Raw genomic sequence first — 15,015 nt, forward strand, 5'->3', positions numbered from 1 at the left:
AAGGTTTTTTTTTTACTTTTTTGTCCTTTCTTTGTATCTTCAGCACTTAGCATAGTGTCTAGCTTATAGTAAATGCTTAATAAATGCTAGTTGGCTGATTATAAATTCAACTGTGATAATATACATAAGAGCAATTTTTAAACCTTGGAGAATTATATGTCATTTTTATTGTTTCATTTGAAAACACAGCATGATGCTTTGAAAATGAAAAACAAAGAGAATAGTCTTAGAAACAATGGACTTGGATGGTTACATTCTGACCACCATAAGCAATAGATAATTAACTTTAATATGCAAGTCATTTAACTATTCTGAGCATCAGTCTTCATATCTGCTCTATAGAGCTCAGAATACTTATAATATCTACCTCAAAAGATTCTTGTGAGGAAATTACTTCTCACACCTTAAGCAGCTTAAGGAAGTGGAAGGAGGAGAAGAACTTACTTTCATCTCTCTTGCTTACTACATCTGGGACCAAGGGCAAATCACTTGGTCATTGTCAGCCCCACTTACCTCATATATAGAATAATAATAATTCCTGTAACACTCCTCTTATAGGGTAGTATTGAAGATAAAATGAAAAATAGTCTAGATTTTAAAAGTTATATAGATATAAATTAACAAAGTATTCATGCAGTTATCTCACAAATATTAGCATGCACTTGCATTGACGACTTTCCTACTGGTCATCCCCTTAGCTACAGAACACTTCAATTAAATAATTCAATAAACATTTCTAAGTGCCTACTATGTAAATGGAACTGTGCTAAGCCCTGGGATACAAATAAGAAAAAGGAAGACAGTCTCTACCCACAAGAAGTTTATAACCTAACGGGGTAAGAAAACACCCAAAGTTGGGGTGGAGGAGACAAGTGGTATCAGTGGTGGAGTTGAAATGAGGCAGAGCTGCAGATGCAAAGTGGAGTGAGCTGGATGTTAAATTTCATTTGTTTGCATATTGTCTCCTTCATTAGATTGTAAGCTCCTTGAAGGCAATGACTGTCTTTTACCTCTTTTTATATCCCCAGTGCTGGGCATAGTGCCTGGTACTCGTAGGTTCTTAATAAATGTTTACTGATTGATTGCTAGTATCAAGTATTGCTCCCTGACCCCACTAAGAACATTTAAAAATTCAAAAGCCTTAAAAAACAGCTGGAATGATATTGCCAAATATCTGGCATTTAAATCCTACTTTTAAAATATATAACTGCTCATTGTCTTTTTTTTTCCTTCTTAAAGATAATAAACTCAGATTTTCCCAGCTGGGGTTATAATAAATTATATTAAAAGTAGTTGTGGGAAAAAGAGAGTGGAACTTTTACAGGGATCCTTTATTTGTCCAAAACTGTTATCAGTGAGCAACTCTTATTCCTAACATCAAAGCATACCCCCTTCTTGATTTCAGAGGGCAATAATGCGAGGCAGGCTTCTTCTTTCCTGACCAGTTCATTCAGAATCTTCACACATGGTCATCTCATCTCTGCACCTGCCTGTGTGGGGGCCAGGCTCTTCAAATAGGAAGAGGCAGCAAAGAAAAGCTTAAAATGTCACTCAACAGCAAGATAATGATGCTTTGGTGAGCCCGTGTCATTTGATCAGTGGCTCTTTCATAAGTGCTATTAAGTACTTCTTTGGCCAAGCGTCAGGTTTAGCAAACAATGTGTAATTTAAATCTCTGACTAGATTGGGCAGGAATGTGCTTGGACTAATCAGAGCAAGAGCAAAATAAGAAAGAAAAAATCACTTTAGAATGGCATTACATTTCATCTGCCTATCATCAACTCTGTCTTTGCTTTGCAGATTAGGAATATTTCTGCACTATATATTCAGATTGGAAGTGACAAGTTCTTAGGCTGCCAGACTTATAGAGATTATTATGAATTTGTTTCCTGAACTAAAATAGATCCAGGTGTGACATAAAGGAACTGGAACTTTAAAGAGGGAGAACATTTACCAATTGTTGATCATAAAATTACTCATCATCAAATATCATTTAGACTCAATAAATATACAATCCTTAAAGTATTCTACAGGAAAGATAGAAACTGAAGGCTGCAAATTTGAATCCAGAGGTCAAACTGAACAAATGTTCAAAGGCAATACTTCAAATATACCTCGGTTTCCTCCAGGCAACACCTATTGAATACAGAACTATCTCTGGAGGAGGATGCTGTGATTGAATATGATAAGAGATTCACTGGCATCCTGAGATCAAAAGTCAACTAAAAGAACAAGTTAAAAGCAATTAGTACCTATCATATAGCTCTTAATGAACATTTTTAATCTCTAAAGTAGGCCACAAAATATTTGGGAAGCATTCCTGTAAAACTCTAATATTATATTTATGAAACCCAGAATCCATCATCCTAGAAAAATTAATACTTCCTAACCAAAATAGAAGTGAATTGATATTCTCAAAGGAAATGATAGGTCATAAATAGTTTGGGAACAAACATATAGTCAACAGATTAATTCTAAGATTAATAATTCCTATAGATGATTAGATTTGTCAAATGTAGTAGAAAGCAATTTACCTACAGAAAGAGGCTAGGAAGAGGAAAGGGTCCAATACTATAATCAAAAGGTGCTCCAGGAACAACATATTCATGAATTCAATCATCACTGTTTTGACAGTCAAGTGAGTGAGTGATACAGAATGGTTCATGGTAATGGAGATGTTTCTTATGGTAATTCAGGATCAATGCTACCAGAATTCAAGTAATTCAGGCCCAATGCTTCCAAAAAATTATAGAAGAGCTACCCTTGAGGAGGCCAGATAAATATAAATCAATCAAGGAAAGAGCTAGAACTGGTTAATTTTCAGCTGCAGATAGAAGAAAGTTGGCATCTATAGAATGCTTATAAAAACATAAACTGGCTCTTAGAATTAATTTTGTATCAGAAGCTAACTTTCATGGACTGATTGGTATCATGTATTCATATTATAAATATAGATCTCAAAATATCTAGGGTATCAATGATAATCAGTCAAATAAGACAATCAACAAAATGTGCCAGACCCAGAAAATTTTCACAGAGCAAATTGTTGGCCATGATTATCCAGATATGATATTGATTTATAAAAAATTATGAATGATTTGAAAATGTTTCCATATCATGTGCTCAGCCCTAAACTATGTACAACAAAAAGATTTCAAAATATAGAGAGCTATAAAAATAAGTCAAAATAATTTAGGAACAAGATGAGGTATATATCATTCCTGTCTTCCCTTCTATGACTATACCTAGAAAATTTTCAGTGAATCTATAGAAGATAACCTAATAGCTTAACACTTTTGTTAAAATACAAATGACAATCATTTTATCCACTTTTGCAATAACAGTCTGAGGAATAAACATAAAATTAATAATAGCTACATCACTACCTAGTCATGATAGCAAGATATCTCATTTTTATCAAAATTCCATAGAACAAAGAATAATTTTTCTCTAATTATAATTGTAAACATATTGACTGTGTGATGCTGAGAAAGTCATTTAGGCTTTCAGTTGCTCAGACAGTTTTCTGACAACATATACATTACAGGACAGTTGCCTACATGCATGAAGAAAATGGGATTTCGTTTTGTTTTTTCCAAGTGTGGGTTCACTACACTAGGTGTCAAACTTGAAGCAACTTGAGTAGTTGAATCAAATTAAAATGCAATTGGAAAATGTTTAACAAAATTAATAAAAATGTAACTATGCAGAGATCATACCAGGCAATACAAAAATAATCTTAGCATGTGATTTTCTAAATAATGTTGCCCACAGGATCTGTTGAAAACACAGATACATACTAACTACAACCACAAGAACAACAATAAGAATAGGAATAGCTGCATTTATGAAACCCTCATGGTTTTCAAAGCATTTAAAAAAATTATCTCATTTGATTCCACCTAGCATGCTATCCTTATAAGACCCATGTGAGATCTGTAATATAAACATTATCTGGATTTTTACAGATGAAGAAACTAAGGCTCAGAGAGATTAGATGATTTGCCTACAGTCACACTGCTAATAATTGTTAGAGGTGAGATTTAAATGCAAGTATTCTTGGCTCCAAATAAAGGTAAGGGCTTGGGAAAGTTGCTGTACTGGGTGCAATAGAACCCAGTGAGAGATGAGCAACAATTCTGTCTGTGGGTTGTGTACACATTTTTTTCTGTCCATTCAAGTGTCCAGAATTGCATCAATGATTCTGAGTCCATCCAGCAAGCTTTCTAAGTGCCAGCTCCTTAGTTACCAAAGACAAAACAGCCATGAGGCACTAATTTTTTTCTAAAGCTATTTTTAGTGGGGGGTGGGGGGGGAGGCACAGCTAGATGGCTCGGTGAATTGAAAGCCAGGTCTAGAGATGGGAAATTCTGGGTTCAAATCAGGTCTCAAAGAGTTCCCAACTGTGTCACCCTGGGCAAGCCATCTACCCCCCCTCCTATTGATTGCCTACCCCTTACATCTCTTCTGCCTTGGAACCAATGCACAGTATTGATTTTAAGATGGAAGGTAAAGTTGTTTTTTTTTTAAGCTATTTTAGTCTTCATTAAAACTACAACATCCCCAGATCCTTAAAAATCCACCTCTAAATATCGAATGCACCATAAATTATGGGTTCTTAACCATATTTTTTGTGGAAATCAGGTAAAGTCTATGAATTCATTTTCAGAATAATGATTTTAAATACCTAAATAAAATTTACTTAGGATTGTCAAGGAAACACATTATAGTAAATTAATATGTAATTCTTTTTTTCTCCAAATTACAGAAACCCCTGAAATCTATTGATGGAGTCCTTGGACCCTGTCAGCTAAAGGGAGCAATGGAATGAGTGCCTGGCATGGTGCCAGGAAGACCTGAGTTCAAATTCTGTTTCTGACACTTAATAGCTGTGCCTCTGGACCAGTCACTTAACTTTCTTTGCCTCAATTTCATCTTTAAAATGAGCTGGAGAAAGAAATGGAAAACCACTCAAGTATCTTTGCCAAGAAAACCCAAATGACATCATGAAGAGTCTGAAAAGGCTGAACCACAAAAGCACTTAGCACAATGCTTGGTGTTTAATCAATACGGGGCAGCTAGGTACAACAGATAGAGTGCTAGACCTAGGGTCACGAAGACCAGAACTCAAATCTAGCTTCTAACACTAGCTTTGTGACCCTGGGCAAGTCACTTAACCCTTTTGCTTCATTTTCCTCCTCTGTAAAATGAGCTAGAAAAGGAAATGGCAAACTTCTACAAAATCTTTGCCAAGAAAACTCCAAATGAATCACAAAGTTTGAAATGACTGAAAAATAGTAACATCATTGACTTAAAGACCCCTTAGTCAGCATTCAATAAGTATTTATTAAGCACCTACTATGCACCAGACACTATGGTACAAATATGAAAGAATGACAATCCCTGCCTTCTCACTCTCCTAGCAACAGAGGAAAACTACAGTATCCAAAATATGTGCCAAATATAGTCAGTAATTCCAGGTTTCTGTACCTGAATTATGTCCAAATGCTTTATTGGACTGGATGCAAGGATTAAGGAAATCTGAAATTCATCATTTATGAAAGTATAGGACAGTACTCAAAATAGATGTTAAAAATGTCCAAGGAAATAGCTTGGGATAAATGTTAAGAGCACTGAAGCCTCAAAGACTCCAGTGCAACAGCTAAGGATATTGACAAAAAGGAGACAAAACTCAATACAGGTCAAGGTCAGAGGCCAGAAAAGAAGGATCATGGGAAGCACATGGGTGACTGGAACTCTACTTACTCTCCTGTGATGTCTTTTTAACATGCAATGGTATCTGCTTTCAGTTCTCACCTTGTCAGAAAGTAGGAACTGAACATGAATGATTGGGTTAAAGATGCCTTGATCAAGAACTCACCTCATGAGAGCCTGGAAAGTCAATAATGTTTCTGTATGAGCTAGGTCTGGTCCCTCATGAAGTCAGGGTCATGAAGCTGATAAGGACCATACAGCTGAGTAAATAAATCATGGAATAATGAATAAATTGCTCCATACCCTTGTCCCTGGAAAAGGGAGAAAAGGAGAGCCCTTACTACAACCAGGTAAGTGGATTTCTTTCAAACCTTCTTTGAAACTGCTATAAAAATGTGTTTGTAGGAAGCAAAACTTGCAGGGCATTAACTTTGGAGGCTAGGACTCAGAAATCTGACAATCTGGGCCTAATTGCACTTAGATAGTCTGAATGATTTGCTTTCAAATTTCTATCCAAATTAGTATTTTTTATTTTTTTTTTGCTGTGAGACAAAGAATCAACTATGAATACTTATAAATTTGACCAAAGATTAGTTGCTTATAGTTGGACATATGCCACCTTTTCCATTTCCCATGTTGAAATTAGAGGCAATAGATAAAAATTTAAAAGAGGCAAATTTCCAATTGTTATCAGGGAAATTTCCAACAATTAGAAACATCTGTAAGTGGAACAGAGGATCTCTCCATGGGATAGCAAGTTCTCCACTTGAAATCTTCAAGTTAAGCCTGAGTATATTTAGGGAGAGGATTCTTGTTCAGATATGGATTGAACTAGATGAAATTTGTTTTTTTTGCCAATTCTGAAATTCTACAATTGTAGAATTATATGTACTTTAGAATTTGATTAGGAAAACCCTCAAATTTTCCACCCTTATCAATTTTTTGGTCTAAAAAACTTTTTTTATTCATCATATATATACACACACATACACATATATGTATATTTGACCAATTACATGTATTAACAAATATCCACACAACTTTTCCTGAGTTATATGACCTAACTTATCTCCCTCTTTTCCTTCCCTTTCCCCTGCCAGTTCTGGCAGGGGATTCAATCTGGGTTTTATATATATATATATATATATATATATATATATATATATATATATATATATATAAAACAAACTATTTCTTTTTTCATATTCACTTCTCCTGCCCACTATCCATTCCTTGCTGCCTTGATTCTTCTCCCTCTCTGGGACCCCTTCTTCCAATGTGAAAACTTCTAACTTTGGAGCATTATAGGCTAGAAACCCCTAGCTTCCTAAGAGATTGATGCCTTATTACTTGTTTCTGTAGCATCAGCTGTAGAGATATAATAGGATCCCTGAGGAGAACCCAAATACAATTAGACCCTCAATCTTGGTTAAAAAAAAAAAGGCAAAATGAAACCTAATTATCTCTGGTCCAGAACTGGCTAGGAACCATGTCTGATCTGATCTCTAAGGCAACATGAGGTGACATGATCCTCTAATTAAGTTATGATGATATTCCAGCTGATCTGAGAACTCCCCTAAAACAAAATTCCTGAGCTTTCCTGAATCATAGACCCCAAAGCCCTAAAATGGGGGGGGGGAACTCTTTCCTACAAAGTGTCCGTTATACAACAGGTACTTAATAAAAGATTATTGGCTGACAGAATGACTGTTTGAAAGCCTTCCCTTAAATAACTGAAATAAAAGGGTCTATTGTTTATAGTATTGATTAGTTTATATAATTTGTCTGTGAGATAAACTTATAGTCCCAGCAAGACTGTATTCAGTGTGTTCTGATCTAAATGTCTTCTAGATCAGCTATATCTTTCATTTGGGGTACTAGGGGTACATCTAAGGGGTTTAGGGTACTTTTTCTATAATGCTATTTGCTAGAACCTCCACTATTTGACCATTTGTGTTCTTCCCCAACAATGTTGGCCAACAATGTATCTCAGTATCTCAGTTCCATCTAAATCATGAAAATCCATTTGTTTTTACAAAGGAATATTTACTTTGAAAATATGATTGGAATAGATATATGAATAAACATTTCCCCCAACACCTATGGTTCCATTTTCATATACATATGTGTATATATATATATATATATATATATATATATATATATATATGTATCCCTTGAAATTCACTTCCAAATGCTTCATGAGTATTGAATAAGTGCTTGTCTCAGCTATTGGCAGGCTGGGTACAAATGGACATTCCTCACAACTTAGGATATCGATGCAAAAGCCAGCTGTATTCTAACTTGGTGTTCCAAACTCTTAGCTTTTGTGTAGTTTGCTCATTTGACCTTTTGAAACTCACAAGGTTAGAGTCTCCACCTTTTCTAAAATGAAAGGAAAAACAAGGCAAAGGACTTGGAACTATTTTCTCAGGGTTCCAAGTTAGCCGTGGAGGAAGAGATCTCAATGGTTTTCCTCTTACAGCGTTCTCTCTAACTGGATGCCTTCATTTAAGAATTCAAAACCAAGAGAACAAAATACATCAAGAGAGAGCAGCCAAAGAAAAAGAGTCCATCCAGGTTCACATACCCTTTACTTATTTATGTATTTTTACCAACTTATTTTAACATCCTTTTAACATTTTTTATTTCTAAATTCTCTCTCCCTTGTATCCCACCTATTAAGAAGATAAGGGATTTGATATTAATTATTCCATTTACATTTCTTTTGAAGGCATCTTTAGTGCTGACTAGCTAGCTAATCAAGGAGACACTCTATTCTTCAGCATTTCCCTTCTTATGAGACCCAGACATGTTAATGTCCTTCAGTTTTTCCTAAGATTTTGTCATGAGGTTTTCTTCCCAGAGATTAACTAATAGGCATCTCTCAGAAGTATTTTGGCAATGAACATATATCATACAATAAATCATTCAATAGAAGTAATCATGTAATAAATACAAATAAACAAATTAAAGTCAATAAAAAGAAGAAAGTGGATCTATGCAAGAATCATTTACCCTAGGGAACAACACAGGGATAATAAACTCATTTGGCCTATTTCCCAGCTAGCTAAAAATATCTTCCCAGATAAAAAGAACTAAAATAGTTTTTCTTTTGATCATCCTATTAAATAAAAAGTAAAACAAGAAAGATGAAGTATCTTCTTTTGAGTCAAAAAACATTGCAAGAGCCTTCCCTAAAGCAGTCATCATGTTTATTGATTTCTAAGTTGTGTGGGTTTGGGATTTTCATTTTTGATGCTTTTTTATTTTTTGAGAAGAGGTATGCAAAACTTTCTCAGGGTACCTTTTTTTTAAATCAAGCCAATTCTATTTCTTTAAAGGTCAATCTCACATTACAGCATATTCCACCTCAGAAAATGATTATATTACACTATTGTTGTATACTAACATTTTCTTTATTCATTCTTCAGTTATTAGATATTTAGGATGATAGTATCACATTTTTCAAGCAAGAGGCTATTGATTTGACATTCATTTTAACAGATGAACAAATTTGTGGTTAAAGAGGTAAAACTGTTTCTAGGTTGTTTTTGTAAATATAATTAATGCTGCCATAGAAATCTTCTGTAATGGTGTTCTTTTTTAAAATCTATTTTATTAATTTTTTTAACATCACCTAAATTTTTTCTGTGTCCAAAATTGTTATGAACTCAGATAATAGATATAAGGTGCTTTGAAAATTGTGAAATACTATATAAATGCCAGTTATTATTATTATTCTACATTTACCAGACCACTAATCTGATGATGACCTCATTCCCCAAGCCTCCTATTGCATTCTTACTGAGCTCAAGAAAGGTTTATAGAGGAATAAAGGGGTATGCTGATGTTTAACAATATTCACACAATTCAAAGTCTAATCTAAAGTGTTGAAACTTTCTCAAATCTAGGCAAAAAACAAAATAATAAATCAAGCCCTGATTTCTGATGTTTAAATGCTCATGCTGAAAATTTAACAATTTATTCTCACAAACTGGTTAGAACTATCTACAGAATATTTCTGCCTGTATCCCTCCTCCTCCCTTCATAGAGAACCATCCAATAAAAACAACAACAACAACAAAAGTGATTAACAAATTGAAAAAATCAGATAACATCATAAGCAATGTTCCACACTCTGGGAACTCCCTACCTTTGCTATAAAGTTCAGAAAAATATCTTCTCATATTTTTTTACTTTGGGCCAAGTTTGTTCTTTGATCTTTTCAATATTCATATTTTTTTCCATTTTATTGTTCTTTCCATCCATATTTTTACAGTCATTAGGTATATCAATTTTTGGCTCTGTTTTCTTTATTCTTCATCAGGTCATATAAATCTTTTAATGATTCTCAGTATTCATCATATTCATCTTTTCTTACAACAAGAAAAATAATTTAAAACTAACCACTTGGAATGGACTAATGTATTGTACATTTACATACCATAATTTGTTTCACAATTGATAATTATCTACTATTTCTAATTCTTTTCTACCTCCCTAAAGAATGCATGTATCTAAATAAAATATGCATGTATACTTTTTAGCAACTTTATTTGCATAATTTCAAATTGCTTTCCAGAAAGGTTATACTGAAATACAGCTCCACCAACAATGTATCAACATGTTTATCTTTCTATCACTCCTCCAGCATTGACTTTTCTTACCTTTGCCAATTTGCAAGGTGTAAAGTGAAAATTCCAGACTTTTTTATTTTCATTTTTTCTTTATTAGTAGCATTATTAATATTGTAGCACTGAGTCACGTAATTAAAAAAAAAAAGCCTTACCTTCTGTCTTAGAATCAATAATGGGTATTGGTTCTAAGGCAAAAGAGTGGTAAGGGCTAGGCAATGGGGGTTAAGTGACTTGCCCAGGGTCACACAGTTGGGAAGAGTCTGGAGTCAAATTTGAACCTTGGACCTCCCACTTCTAGGCCTGCTTTCATATTCATACAAATTATTTTTGTCTATTTTTAAAAATATTGTCCAAACCCTATACAAGCATTGAATATTCTTCCATATGTTTAAGTTGTTCTTTAAGAAGTGCTTTATAACTGAATTCATACTAGTATATTGTGTGCTTTTGTAGCTCAAACCCAGAAATATTTCTTTATCATTTTGGAGTTATGTCCAATGGGATTTACTTTTCTTATATTGCTTCTTGGATTTTGTCGTTAGATAGAAATGCTGCTGACTTTTCAAGGTATATTTTGTAGGCTGAAGTTTGAGCAAATATAATAATTGTCCCCAATGAATTTCTTTGTTTATTCTCTAGGATTTTCTAATTAATCTATCCTGTCATCAGCTCCTTTTGCCTATGCTTACACCTTAATTTCTTTGCCTTGACGATGCTATTGCTAACATTTGTAGACCTATATCAAGTAATGATGGAGAGAGTGGACATTTTTCATTCTATATTTATTGGGAAAGTTTCTTGTATATATCCTCATTGCATATGATGCTTACTTTTAGTTTTAGTTACATAAGTTTTTACAATCCACTAAGCCATATAGCTGCTTCTGAATTCAATAGGTGAGATATAAACGTTCCCATCATTTGCTCACCACAGATAGAAGGCTAACAAGTTTGCTCATTACATTGAACTGAATCAGTGGATGTGTGTGTGTGTGAATGTGAATAAATGGATAGGCATTTTTGAGAATTTTCCATTTGCCAAGTATTGACTACAGAAATTTAAAAACTAGAAACTGTTTGCTCTTAAAGAGCTCATGCTCTAATTAGGCAGATGGCAAATATAAGAGAATTCAACTTCAAAGCAGTTGGAAAAGTCTGGAAAGCATAGGGTATATAGTAGGAGAGATGTTAAGGGTGAAGGTAGAAGCCAATCCTCTCAGTACAGGTACTCTCTATGTTTGGCATAGAACAAAGGGCACTGACCTTAGAATAAAGAGAAATGTCACCTGCTTGTGACTATTTGGGGAGAGAAGACTGTAGAAAGTTGGAAGAATGAGTATGAAGACTGAAAGAAAACAGTACTGAGAAGGAAGTGAATGACTCCCTCTTCTATATTCAAAGTTTTGGTTTTGGCCAATAGTCCCTGGCCTTAACTGATCTCTTTCTTGATCAAATTTTTCCCATTTTCTCAAAACCAAGGTCATGGTTTCTTTCCCATCACAATCCTGATTTTATTGTCTTCCTCAGAAGGTGGGGGAGACTAGATGATGGTTTTGAATAGGACATGATTTTCAGGAGAAGTGTATTTAACTCTCAATCATGGAGAACACACGGGTTCTCTTTGCACATGGTTAGAACTTTTATATTAATAAGAAAAATGATTCAGAGAGCACAAGAATGTCCAGTCTTGTGGGATGCCAAGATTTTTCTCCCTCTTCTTTTGTTTTGGCATTTCTAAGGTGAGGTTTCCATTCACTTTCTGAGCAATCTGTGGTGACTCTTCATCCTTTCACATCATTTGGGATTCTCTGCTAACTTCCAGGGGTCTGGCCTCTCAGAGCTTAGGCAAAGGTGGACCAGGAAAATGGTTCTATTGTAATCCAGGAGGAAGGCTATGCATGGTAAAGATCCTTCAGAGATCAGTAATTTTTCCTCTCTTTTTACATAAACAATATGGCATAAGTCTTAAAAAAGCTTTTAGGGTTAAGTCCTTTCCAAGTCTGAATTTTTCAGTTAGCTTAAGGAGGAAGTGGCTTTCGGATGCTTCTGGCAATGATCCAGGCAGAGGGTGCCAGCCTGGCTGATGGTTTGGTATATGTCCTTTAACAGAGCACCTCAGTAACCCATATCAGTTGTACCAGCTGAATTTACAAAAAAAAAAAACAAAACACTGTGACTTCTGGTTCTTTGGGTACATTCTGCTCTACACAGTTAGAGTAATACATAGAACAGGGACAGAATCTCCTATTTAGGGACCAGAGGACCTCTAGGATGAGTTTATAGTTTTGGTGGCGAGGCATACTAGAATGGGGTGGAAATGTCCTTTGTGGAAGAAGCCCCTGGTTACCATTGCCCAAGGGTGATGTCAGAGGCTACAGCTCCTCAGTGGAAACATGTCAAAGACACAGCTGAATTCTAGATCAAGAAACAATGAGTCTTTAAAGGCAGTATAGTGCCTCTGATTGGTTCATTCCCATTCCCTACCCCTTGATTATAAGAAAAACAAGACATTCTATGACCTTCAAGAAAGACAAGATATAAATATTAAACAAGATCTATACAAGATAAACAGGAAATAATGAAGAAAAGGACAGCACTAGAATTAAGAGTACTTAAGAAAGGCTTCTTGTAGAAGATGTGATTTTAGATGTTGAGTTGTTTCAGTAGTAGGCTGACTCTTTGTGACTCCATTGGTGGTTTTCTTGGCAATGGTACTTGAATGGATTGCCATATCTTTATCCAGCTCATTTTATAGATGAAGAAACTGAGACAAAAGGGTTAAAGTTTACTTGCCCAGGGTCACACAACTGATAAGTGTCTGAGGTCATATTTGAACTCAGGAAGATGAATGTTCCTGACTTGAGGTTCAATGAATGCTTTATCCACTCTGAGGGGTTAAAATTTGGGGTTACAAAGGAATTCTCATGGAAAGCCCCACCTCAAGAAGCTATTACATGTTGACAGTCCATAGAATAGGATAGGGAAGCTTGAGGGGGTGGCAACAGGAAGAGATTTTACAAAATAACCAGAGACTGGGGAGGTTGGTGAGTGGCAACATCTGGTTAGAAGCAATGGGCTCCAGGTGTAAACTATTTATTTTTAATTGATTTCAATTGTCCGTAGGCAATTATAGCTCTGGGATTGAAACAAAATTAGCTCATAGTCAGCTGCATTTAACTTGTGTGAAGGCATTTCAACATCAGAGAGAGGATGCTGTATTTGACTCTGTTGGAGGTGACATAGACTTGTAGGAAAATATTTTTTGGTAAATGATTGATTGATTCGAGTTGGGAAAGGCATGAAGCACCACCATCAGGCTATTGTCTCAGTGTGAAGAGATGAGGGCTTGTGCCAGAGTGGTGATAGTGTCAGAGGAAAAAAGGGGGAATATTGGAAAAATTTTGCAAAAGTGGAATTGACAAGCCTTTGGAAACATATTGGACAAGGAAGATGAGAGATAGTTAGGAATCAAGGATGATTCTTTATTTCTCACAAGGCTACAATAGTCTGAGATATTTCTGACTTTCAATTATGTCCCAATAAGCTCATAATTAGGAAAACCTTATTATCCTGCCAGATCCCACCAGTGTAATCACTGTAACTTAAGGTTCAGCTGAGAACTTCCATTTTTCACAGGTCAGCACTACTCTGTCATTTTTTACTTCTCCACCAAACCCTTGCCTTTTTGTGATCCCTAACCCTACTTTTCAGCTTTCTTTTTTTGCAAGTTGTTTCCCCCCATTAGATTAGATTTTAAATTACTTGAGAACTGAACCATCTTTCTTTTTTCTTTTCCTTTTTTTAAAAGTATTTTTACCCCTAGAACTTTGTGCGTTGTCAGGCACATAGCAGGTACTTTAAAATAAACACTTATTGAGGTTGAAATCTTGAGGAGAATGATGTACTTCCTCTACAGTTATAGGGTAGGCAGAAATGGGGAAGGTTTTAGGGAGAATGAAAATGGGTTCTATTTTGGACAGGTATAGTTTAGTGGGGATCTGATTCCAGATGTCTATACGGCATATAAAGATAGGAGATTGAAGGCGACAGCATTTGGGGTAGTTTGAGGATAGTGATTAAATCTGTGGGAGCTAATGAGATCACTAAGTGAGGTAGTCTAGATTTCAAAGAGCAGAGGACTCAGAACAAAACCCTGAGGGACACCTTTAGTTAGATGGTGTGATCACTAGCAAAGGAGAGAGAAAAGGAAGAAACATAAAGATAAGAGGAAAGTCAGGAGACAGTGAGTGTTGTCCTGAAAACTCAAAAAAAAAAAAAAGAGGATATCAAAAAGTAGTAGGTGATCAACAGGGTTAAATGAGCAAAGTTAAGAAAGATGATTGAGAAAAGGCTATTCATTCCAACATTCATGCTTTTTAGAGGACAAAAAAGTCTTTGAAGATCTGTTTAAGGCCCAGTGAATCCCCCCTAATTTGCATAAATGTTCTTCATTAGATCTTTGATATATTTTTTCTAATGTGTTCCCCTCTGACTCTTCCCCCCCACCCCACCCCCACCCCCAACAGTGGTTTACCTACAGTCTGGACCTCAAAGTCTTTGGAGCCTTCTCTCATACAGGGCAATTCATGGCTCACCAGAGGATAGGACTGGCCTCAGTTGGATATGGAGTTCATTTCTTCAGCCTCATGGAGTGCCACACA

The sequence above is a fragment of the Monodelphis domestica genome, chromosome 4 (assembly GCF_027887165.1).
Source record: "Monodelphis domestica isolate mMonDom1 chromosome 4, mMonDom1.pri, whole genome shotgun sequence".
NCBI classification, from domain to species: Eukaryota; Metazoa; Chordata; class Mammalia; order Didelphimorphia; family Didelphidae; genus Monodelphis; species Monodelphis domestica.